General features: G+C 34.7%; 1 long non-coding RNA gene across 1 annotated transcript; it reads left to right on the top strand.

Moving 5' to 3' along the window:
* The first annotated feature begins 4,232 nt into the window (after positions 1-4,232).
* On the top strand, positions 4,233-11,811 carry LOC141480111 (uncharacterized). The gene is made up of 2 exons (XR_012464168.1): positions 4,233-4,623; positions 11,440-11,811. It is a non-coding gene; the product is annotated as an uncharacterized lncRNA (long non-coding RNA).
* The last annotated feature ends 277 nt before the right edge of the window (positions 11,812-12,088 follow it).

The raw sequence follows: 12,088 nt of genomic DNA, 5'->3' as shown, positions 1-12,088 counted from the left end.
TTTCTACATCACTTTTAAGATTATCATATTCACAAGTCAAAGTTATCCGAGCCTCTGCAATTTTATCGTCGAATGCTTGACGTACATCGCAAGCAAAATTACCAATTGTGAATTGTATTGCAGCTTCAAATATCAGCTTTTCAAACTGATATTTCTTTCATTCACATTATGCTATATACTTTGCAGTAATTGGTTAGGAAAAATATCAGTAAAACAAATAACATTTTTATCATTTTTTTATATTCATCAAAGTAACTTGGCAAATGTATTACTTCAATGTGAAAAAATCACAATGGAGTAATCACAAATAATGAATGTTCCGGTTTGAAGGAAAAAGCAACAACACTTTGAATGATAATTCAGTTATTCTTCTCAACAGTCAACAAATTGATTAGTTGGTCTAAAGCGCTCTCTTGAGAAAAAGAATGAACGATTTCAGACACCCAACGAATGTTGTCATTAGGATCATTTCGATAAAACTCTATATCGCTATGACCCTATGGGAGAGTTCGAGTGGTATTCGGAATGATGAATCTTTTGTCGTCGTGATATGGTATAGCGACTTCTCGATTCAGTGTAAATATCATGAGTTCATCTTCCTAAATATCATACCTCCCTCTTCAATGATTTTTTCATAGTCTTCACATGTCAATTCATTCTTCATAACAGATTGATTGACTTCTTTGGCCTTCTTCAGTTCACCATCAATAGATTTCACATAATACGCTTTAGCACCTGTACCGTAAAAGCTGATTATTGGATCATTTGGGAATTCATCCTTGAAATTACCCAGAACTGACTCCAAACTGTTGTTTGATACATCCATAGAAAAAAAATATACATTACTCTTTTGGATAATTCCCAAATTATTTTATCGTTCAGATTTGGAATTAATTTAGGAACTTTCGATTTTGCATATGGAGGTATCAAATTTTCAACTGAGAATAGAAAATCGGAATGTTTATCGTGAAGTTTTCGAGGATAATGTATATCCACTTCCAATACATATCCATAAGGACTATCAACATCCACATTCATTATATCAAGATTGAGAATTTCATGAGGTGTTAACCATGAAAATTCACCTGTTGGTAATGGTTATGACATGCTATGATCATATTGATTTGTTGCATTCAAATATGAAATGAATGAAGATGGTTCATTTGGATTATTATTCAGTGAAAAATTATTGTTTGCTTTATGTTTCCTTCCACTACATTGACTGATTTCACCACGAATACCTTTTTGAAAGAAGTGAACCATATCAGTGTCAGTTAGTAATTCCAATTCAATATAAGTATATTTCAACATGGCATCCCACGATAATCCGGGTGCGGTGAAGTATTATGTCGGATATAATTTATATTTATCAACAGATATATTTCTAATGTTTTCAAAAATGTCACATAATAGTAACACATCTGACTTGAAATATAAATCAGGGTATTCAGCCAAATTCTGACATTCGAACAAATTCCAAACAAGTTGAGCTCTCCCATAATCATTATCTGATATATGTTCACAATTGAGTTTATCGTAAAATTGATTTTTGGTTAGAAGTCTTGGATGATTCAGTTTGTCGATGTCATCAACAAAACTATAGGGAAATACACCTTTCTTTCTCAATAAATTGAAATTTTTAATTTGTGGAAAATGTTTGCGCATCTCGATACACTGATCAGATGTTAAATTTGCACCTAAATTCTCAAAAGAACTAGACATGAATCTGAAACTATCAATGAATTTCATTTTCAAATAATTCTTCTTCACCCTACCATCTTTATCCGTATAGAAGTGTGTATAGAGATGTTTTGTGAAAGATATATATGCATCATTAGTTTGTGGGATTACATTCACTTTATCTCTGTTTTTATACAATTCCTTAATGAATAAAACACAATCATATCCACTCAGATTAAGAAAAATGATAGGAATGAAATTTGGTAATTTAAAATTCAAATTACATGATGAATGAGCAGCAGGGGACCTTTTTTTTCCTGTGAGATGACAATGATCCCTCACTTTAACTTTGCCATCATTGAATTGTTAAAAAAAAATGCCACAATTTGTGGCGGAAGCAAACTGTTCCTCTTCCTCAGGAGTTTGTGCATCCATAGGAATAGGAAACCTGTGATGATTTTCATGAATATTTTTCAAATCATTATCAATTTTGCTGACGAATTTCTGGGCTGCCTTTACACCCCTATACGATACAAATTTTGACAAATCATCATTGTATAAACATTTAAAATAAGCGAATGGATAAGGCTCATGTCTTGATCGAGTACGAGTATTCAGGATTTGTCTTAGTGGTTCGAATCGGCTTGAGTACTGATTCAAAATCGGCATACACTACAAATGGTACCTTCATTTGTTTGTCAAAGTTTTCAAACGTTAGTATATTTTCATGCACCATTTTCCCATTTTTATTGACTTTGAAATTGGTTGATGGTGTTGTAGTACTCAAGTGATTACAATTATTTATCTTATGACGTAATAGTAATTGCTCATTAGAAAAATATAATGAACATTCATCACAAAAATATTTCTCATGTACATGAGCCGATAATTGGCTTGAAACTAATCTTGAAAGATCTTCGATCCAACAATAATGACTATTACCGAATTCATCTGTAATAAGTAACAAATCAACACGTCTCCTAAGTCTTCTCTGAGAGTAACGTAATGGTCCAATTATTTCATACATTATTTTACCCTTCTCGAATTTACTTTACATTAACTGAAATATCATTCTTGCCCTCAAATTTCACAATAAATTTCAAATTTACCCGAAAATTCATACCTGTTACATCTATGACACTATTGAAATGTGGATATGATGAAACTTCTGACGTTCTATCGATTGCAGGATGTAGTGCTGAAGTGATAGCCCATGCATAACAATGCTGATCTTCATTTCGAACAATAACCACGGCCTTCCTAAGCTCGATACATTCAGGTAGCTTCACATATGAACATCCACTGAGCGGGCTGTATTTATTGATGTTCACCTTCCAACGTTCAATGCAAATCGAAATTACTGATAAATCCAATTGAAACTTGGTAGAAATGCTTATCTGAATCACGTTTCTTGAATTCTGTATTTTGAGCGATAATTTCGATAATAATAATTTCGAAATCTATCAAATAAGGAATGATTGATTTGGAACATTCATTACTTGGAGGATCTGTGAAGTATGCAGACGTATGTTTGTAGAGACACGACCAGACACTTCAAGGTTACATCGCCTCGACTTCACTTAACAACAAAAAAAAGCAATTGATACGTCATAGTTGTGAAGGGAGGCTTAGGACCGGAAAAAAAAATTCTGAACGATCCATGCACCAGACACTTCAAGGTCACATCGCCTCGACTTCACTAAACAACAAAAAAAAGCAATTAATACGTGATAGTGGTGGAGGAGGCTTAGAACCGGCTCAAATCTCTTAATGACAGCTCCATGGTCAGAAAATAATGGTTGAGCCATCTTTCACGTATAGTCAGTGGGCATACTTGAAGACTGGCTATAAATCAAATCATCTAAGAGAATAATTCGTTCAGGAAAATCTCAACACCCTACACAGTAGGTTAGGTTAGGTTAGACTATACGTGAAAGATTTTTTTCCTTATACGAGGAATTGGGCAAATTTCGGATATGCAGTTGATTACCTCATTCACAGGCAGATGGGGCGACGACAAACCTGTTGTTTGTTGTAGTCTTCAGCTTAGTTCGAGGAATGATACTCTGACGGAATTCGATTTTCAATTATCGGAAATCATCGACTTTATGTTAATGATATACACTACCTTGCACTGACGAGTGGCCAAACAGCCCGAAACCGGTCTGCAAGTGTGTTCCAATAATTGAAAATCTATTGCGGCAGTTGTATCGTCAACAGCATATGCAGGAATAACTTCTGTGAAGAATCCTGCACTGACACCTGTCGGATATAATCCAACGCCCTTCGTGGTATTAGCCAGGGGACCAGGGGAGTAGTTGTTTTCTGATAGGTGTCAGTCCATTAACCTACTGTGTAGGGTGTTGAGACTGGCCTGAACGAATTGTTCTCTTAGATGATTTGATTTCCATTATGTATGACTCTGAAATATCGTTTTTGAAGATAATTCTTCATCAATTCAAGCAAATTTCTGGACAATCCTTAGCCACTAAGCTTTTCTAGGAGTAAGTCATGATGCACCTGATCAAATGCCTTTCTGAAGTCCGAGTTACGTGGTCATAGTTCCCACGACACGGCCATTCACACGGAGATTCAGCTGAGTAAGAGATATTCCAGGAATCCCTTATCTCGACATGCAGTTAGCATCCAGTTAACATTATATTAATAATCATTCTGTTTGTAGCTCTCGTAAGAGACAGTCGTCTCTAGTTTGTAAAATAAATTCTTTTTAAAAAGTTATTTTCTCGTTCCAATCATTTAATTGGCGCAGTCGGTAGGATTTGTGCAGCGTGAAAACGAACTTTTTGCGTCGTGGAGTTTCAACCCCTTCAGCACAAATTCAACAAGAATCCTTCGAGGACCACCCAGAACGAGCGGACAAGGAGACGACAGAGCCCCAGGGAAGCTGCAAGGAATCAACGGAGAAGGAACTGGAACTTACAAGTAAGTGCCAAATATTTCCTTCTTGCCTTCACGAACCCTCTGTATAAGGACTTCGGCGAAGATATATAGTATCGTTCATTGCGAACAAATTGTTGTCTATTCGAGACGAGTAATTTTAAGAAACTATTTATTGAGAAAAACAATTATTTATTTATGAGTGAAATTGAAGATATTTTATCACGATTGAATAGTTTATCATTTCAAGAAAGTTCAGCAAATAATACTGAAAATTTTGATAATACTTTTCAACCCACAATGGTTCCACCAGTTCCACCCCAACCAACTCAAATAAATTGGAACCTTTTCAAATCTAGAATGAACAATTTAAAAACTTTTGATGGTGATAGCAATACATTGAACAAATTTATCAGTAGATGCGATGCTATAGTTAACGCGTACAATGTGTTTAATGATGCTTCACTTAATGAACACGTTCTTGAATGTATTCAAGAAAAATTGACAGGTAAAGCCGAGTATATGGTTGGTAACAGAACCGAACTTAATACTTGGGATGCCTTAAAATCAGCTCTGAAACAATGTTTTTCGGATAAGAGAGATTTGGACTGTTTAGTTCAAGAATTAACTAGAAGTCGACCCTATAGAGGAGAAGACCTAATGACTTTTGGTAGTAGAATTCAATTAATCAAAAGTAATGTAGTTCAAAGAGTCAGTAACAACCCAGACTTAACTCCAGAAGAAAAACTTTACCAAACAACTCACTATGATAAAGTAGCCCTCAGTACTTTCATTGCTGGTTGTCCTGGTATTTTGAGAAATAATATGCATCTCAAAAAGCCAGCCTCACTGGAAGATGCCATAGCATACGTAAACGAGTTCGAAAATTTTGAAAAAATGTATGGTTCGTTAAACGATTATAAACCAAAGTTCAATACTTTCGGTAGACAATCCATCATGCCAAACGTCAACCAAAATGGCCCTAGATTCATACAACCTCAAAGACAAAATTTTCAAAACGAAAATTTCTCTAACCCAAATTATTTTTCAAAAAATGATCAACATTTTTTCAATCCACAATTTTCAACTAGACCTAATTGGCCTAGCCAACCAATTAATATCCAACCTAGACAATTACCACCGCAAAGATACCCTACAAACCGAGAAGTTTTCGGACCTCCTCAGAATGTTTTTAAACCAAAAAATATTCCACCTAATCAATTACCGAAACCGGAACCCATGTCCACTACATCAAGAAACCCAACAAAAATGTCTCAAAGACCTTTTTCTCAACAAAACAACACTTTTAGGAACCCTAATAACTACCGAAACCCTCAAAAAATGTTTGCCCCAAGTCAAAAACCCAATTTTATATCTGAGGAATTATTTTCTAACGAATACGATGAATTTCCCCAATATAATGACACTGATCAACAATTTTATGATAATTCCAACCTTAGTGAAGAAGCATACTCTTCAGAAAATGCTGTTTATTTAGAAAACGAACCAAATTTTCAGAATGAATACTTAAGCGACATAGATTGTGATGAAACTGGAAATTTTCATTTAACAACCCAATTCGAAGATCATACTTAGCTGAAATCAATGCATTTTGTAACAATGCATTACCTTATGTCGAAGTTAGTCACAAAAAAAAATTATTAAACTACTAATCGATACTGGAAGTTCAAGATCGATTATTAAACCATCTATTATTGAAAAATTATTCCCAAACAAAATTTATCACTCAAATACTATTATCAAAACGGCTTTAGGAAGTCAGAAAGTAAGGTACCAAGCCTCGATACCTGCTTTTCCAGAGTTCAACACAAACTATGAAATTACTTTTATTTTATTTGATTTCCACGATTACTTTGACGGAGTTTTAGGATTATCAGACTTGATAAATATGCATCTGAATATAGACCTTGTAAATAAGAGACTGATAGGAAATCATGTTGAAATTCCTTTCAAGTTCAGACAGTCTACAGATACGAGTTTTTCTTTCTCTGTCAACCCACAAGAAAGAGTACTTAAATATCTGCCTGTCACAGTTCCTGAAGGTGAAATTCTTACCCTTGAGGGAACACTCAATGATCTTTTCATTCCGCAAATATTGACAACTTCAAAAAATGGTTACGCCCTTATGGAAGTACAAAACCCCACCGATAGAACAATATCAGTGAAATTGATACAACCACTTCCTGTAGAGAGCTTTCAATCCTCTACTTTCGAAATGTATTCTTACGAAACTTTCGAAAATACAAGGACGGACTCACCTAAATTGGCAACCGAAATTAATATCGCTGATTTGATACGTACAGACCACATGAACAAGGAAGAAACAAATGCTATACTGAAACTCTGTAAAGAATTTTCAGACATATTTTTGAAACCTGGAGATAAATTAACATTCACCTCCAAGGTCAAACACGAAATCAAGACCACAGACGAAATACCCATACATACCAGATCATACAGGTATCCATACGTTCATAAGAGCGAAGTTCAGCGTCAAATAAAAGACATGCTTGAAAAAAATATAATACGACCAAGCTGTAGTCCCTGGTCTTCCCCGGTCTGGATAGTTCCAAAAAAGATGGACGCTTCCGGGAAGCCCAAATGGCGTGTGGTAGTCGACTATCGAAAACTTAATGATAAAACCATTAGTGATCGTTACCCACTCCCAAACATAAACGACATTTTAGATAAACTGGGACGAGCTCAGTACTTTAGCACCCTCGATTTGGCAAGCAGTTTTCATCAAATCGAGATGGCCGAAAATTCAATCCAAAAAACGGCTTTTAATGTAGAGCACGGACACTACGAGTACCTGAGACTTCCGTATGGCCTTAAGAACGGTCCATCAAGTCTTCAGCGCGTATTAGACGAGGTTCTGAAAGACCTACAAAATAAGGTATGCATGATTTACATGGACGACATAATTATTTTCAGCACTGGACTCCAAGAACACATCCAAAACTTGAAATTGGTCTTCTCTAAATTACGAGAGGCACAATTTAAGATCCAACTAGATAAATCGGAGTTTCTCAGAAAAGAGGTAGAATTTTTGGGTCATGTTATTACGCCCGAAGGCATAAAACCAAACCCAAAGAAAATCAGTGCTGTTCAAAATTTTCCAATCCCAAAAACACAACGGGAAATAAAGTCATTCCTAGGATTATTGGGATACTATCGAAAATTCATAAACAACTTCGCAAAACTAACAAAACCTCTCACAAGTTGTCTTAAAAAGAACGCAAAAGTTGAACACACTAAAGAATTTATCGAATGTTTCAATACTTGTAAATCGGTATTGACTTCAGAACCGGTTCTCGCATACCCCGATTTTGAAAAACCCTTTGAAGTCACAACTGATGCTTCAAATTACGCCCTTGGCGCCATTTTGTCACAAAATGGACACCCAATTTGTTACGCTTCTCGAACACTTGACCCACCTGAAATTAATTACTCAACTATCGAAAAAGATTTTCTTTCGATTGTATGGAGCTGCAAATATTTCAGACCATACCTTTTCGGCAGAAAGTTTACAATTTATTCAGACCACAAACCCCTTCAGTGGCTTTTCTCACTAAAGGAACCTAATTCAAGACTTGTGCGATGGCGTTTGAAATTAGAGGAATTCGACTATGTTGTAAAATATAAGAAAGGAAAATGCAACCAAGCAGCGGATGCTCTTTCCAGAAATCCTCATACAAATGACTTCAATGCTATCGAAACACTTTCAGTTCAAAATAATCCTGGAGACATAAACGAACTTATCGACATCTATTTGAATAACGATAATATTCCAGTCTTAGACAACGACGTTCTCAATGAAGTCCTGGAACCGCAAGAACCGAAAAAACAAATTAACATATTATCTGATATTCAAATTGTTCCCCCAAAATCAAATGAAATCGAAAAAACATCAGATTCACAAACCGTTCACACTTCTCTCGAAGACCCTGTCTTTCAAATTCCCATTTCAGAAAGACCAGTTAATACATATAAAAATCAAATAATTATAGCTATTGGTGACATAGAAAAACTTAAATGTAGAATAGAAAAGGTATTCGAGAATTTGCGATCTTATATTACCATACCCTCTAAAAATATGAGCGAGAATATTGTTAAACTTATTAAAGAATATATCGATCCAAAACAAACATTTGCCTTCCATTTTAAAAATCCAGCAGTCTCACAAATGTTCAATACAACAATCCAAAATTTACTCAAGAATTCTTCATTCAAAATTGTTCATTGTCCAACATTCTTAGAGGATGTAGAAACATCGAAAGAACAGAAAGAGAAACTTAAATGCTATCACGTTAAGAAAACATGCCATAGAGGTATAAATGAAATGAGGACATCCCTCAGTTCACGATTTTATTGGCCAAAAATGGCAGAAGACATACAAAATTATATCAATAATTGCGAAACATGTCAGAAAAACAAATACGATCGGAATCCTCCTGTAATTAAATTCAACCTAACACCTACAACTTCTAAGCCTTTTGAGCATGTTCACATAGATACATTCAAAATTTCAAACGAAACTTTTTCAACAATTATCGACACATTTTCACGATATGGTCAGGCATATCCATTAAAATCCTTAACCGGAGTTTTAGTAGTCGAAAATCTACTCAATTTTATTACCCATCACGGTTTACCACTCAAAATAACCGCTGATTCAGGCACCGAATTCAAAAATAAAGATCTAGAAAACTTTTGTAAAATTTATAACATTGAGTTGCATTACACAACTTCAAAAAACAGTAATTCTAATTCACCAGTTGAAAGATTTCATTCAACACTGATTGAGCATTATCGATGCTTAAAGGAAGAAGGAAAATCGTTCACACCTGAACAGCTGATGAAAAGAGCTGTCCTTGGCTATAATAATTCAATACATAGTGTTACCAAATTTACACCTTTCGAAGTGATTAAAGGTCATATTAATAACACAGACCCATTTGATTTAAATGATCGTATAATTGTTTCCGATTACGTTCAAAAACACAAAGAAAATGTCAAAAAACTGTATCAATCTATTCAAAATTCCAACCAAATTACTAAAGAAAAAGTAATTGAAAACAGAAATACCCAACGAAATGAACCCCCAAAGTTTGCAAATCAACAAGTTGCGTATATTAGAACAAAGGCGCGAAATAAAGATCGACCGAAATTTAAGAAAACTGAAATTATTGAAGAGACCGATATAAAACTTAATACAAATAAAGGCACCTACCACAAAACAATAGCCAGAAAACCAAAAATTTCAAAAAAACTTTTGTTACAGGGAGTAAAAGAACATGAAGATACACGTGTTGATACCGCTATACCTTCTACTTCACGTGCTGCGAGTCCAAAGTGACGATATTCAAATAACCCCTATAACCAACCCCATCCTTCCCATACAGCTGGGAAATGCAAGAATTATATACAGCAAACATACATTTTTATATTACATAGAACTTAGCTCTATAATAAAACAATTAAACAAACTAGACGACTACTTCCAAATAATCAAAAATAATTTTGATAAGGGAACAATTAATAACCCAATTTCCTATCATGGATTAGCATACAGCCTGCTAGTCAGAACCGAGTATCTTATTGAAATGACAAAAAAGAAATTAGAAAACCTCCAACCCCATATCCGTATTAAAAGAGGTATGATAAATGTTATTGGAAAAATCGAAAATTGGTTATTCGGTACTCTTGATGCTGATGATGGTAAACGATACGACGAAAGTATCGCTATATTAGAACGTAACCAAGAAAATATGATTAATGAGGTAAACATGCAAATCTCTCTCTCCAAAAAATTAATCAATCACTATAATAAAACTATCCAAATTTTGAATTCAAATCAAGAAAAATTAGAAAACAGTCTAAAAACATTTCAAGTTGCAGTTCAAAAAACCATTGGCGACCTGACGAATTACATTAGTTTTCAAGGAATTGTCTCACAAATAACCCTTGACTGTCAAAATATGATTACTTTTATCGATAATCTAGAAGATGCTATCACATTTGCAAAGTTAAACACTTTACACAATTCAATAATACCTAGTTCTGAACTGAAAGAAATAATAAATTATTTAAGCAACATCTATTCTGATTCAAAAATCCCGAAATTTGAAAGTATGTTGACATATTATCAATTTTTCGGTGCACAAGTAACTTTTTCGAATGACAGAATAATTTTCGCAATACACGTTCCTATTGTCGGAAACGAAGTTCTTACATTTTTCCACCTTTATCCTATCATCCAAAATCACAGTATTTTTATCCCAAAATACCCATATTTGGCACGAGCAAACCACAATATCCAGTTCGAAGACAGTCCATGCCCAGTATTAGAGAAAACGTATTATTGTCCAGAAGATTACTTTTCCGAAGACCAATGCACATCCCACCTGATCGAAGGCAAAGTCGCCGATAATTGTCAGCCTCTTCCAATCAATGTGGCAGAGTCGATTATCGAACAAATCACTCAAGAAGAAATCCTGGTAATTCCGATACAGAGCGAAAGAATATTTTCCAAGTGTAAAACCGATCAATATTTGGAAATAAAAGCACCCACCCTAGTCAAGATCCCGAAAAATTGCCAAATTGAAGTGAGAAACAAGATTTTCACCAACAACGTGAAAATAGGAACAGGCAAGCCACTGATCTTACCTGAAATTGAAATGAAAAATATCGAGAAGTCAACAATATATGAAACACAAAATTTCTCGAGAATCAATTTTGAAGAACTTTACGAAATCAACAATATAGTGGACCGATTGAAACCAATCCACAAATTTAACAACTCCGAAAATAACACTACCATTTTTGGCGTTTTTGCAGGAGTTACTATCACAATAATTGTCCTGATATTGGCAGCTTTTAAGAAAAATTGGATTAAAACCCGTATACTGGCATGTTGTTGCTTCAAAACACCCCAAAAAGAAGAAAATACCAATGACGAAGATATGGTTCCAAGCCGCCAAAATAATTCCATTATTTTTTCGGCCTAAGGAGGGAGGAGTTACGTGGTCATAGTTCCCACGACACGGCCATTCACACGGAGATTCAGCTGAGTAAGAGATATTCCAGGAATCCCTTATCTCGACATGCAGTTAGCATCCAGTTAACATTATATTAATAATCATTCTGTTTGTAGCTCTCGTAAGAGACAGTCGTCTCTAGTTTGTAAAATAAATTCTTTTTAAAAAGTTATTTTCTCGTTCCAATCATTTAATTTCCGTAAAAACAATATCCAACTGTGATTTATTTTACAACGTGTCAAAAACCTCATTACTTAATATCAATAGATTAGTGCTGATTGTTTTTTGTCTCATGAATCCGGGTTGTTGTGGTATTATATATTTTTGAGTGTAATTGCTGAGTTTGCAATTATGGAAATTGCCCTATAATTTTCCACATCCATTTTGTTTCCCGACTTGTGAATTGGAATTGTTATAGAAGTTTTCCAAGCAGTTGGGAATGAACCAGT

This window comes from Leptinotarsa decemlineata, unplaced genomic scaffold (genome assembly GCF_025532065.1).
Source record: "Leptinotarsa decemlineata unplaced genomic scaffold, Ldec_3_MD MMD2_P_RNA_scaffold_6, whole genome shotgun sequence".
Classification (NCBI taxonomy): Eukaryota; Metazoa; Arthropoda; class Insecta; order Coleoptera; family Chrysomelidae; genus Leptinotarsa; species Leptinotarsa decemlineata.
The sequence above is the reverse complement of the archived record's forward strand: the minus strand, read 5'-3'. Positions and strand labels throughout refer to the sequence as shown.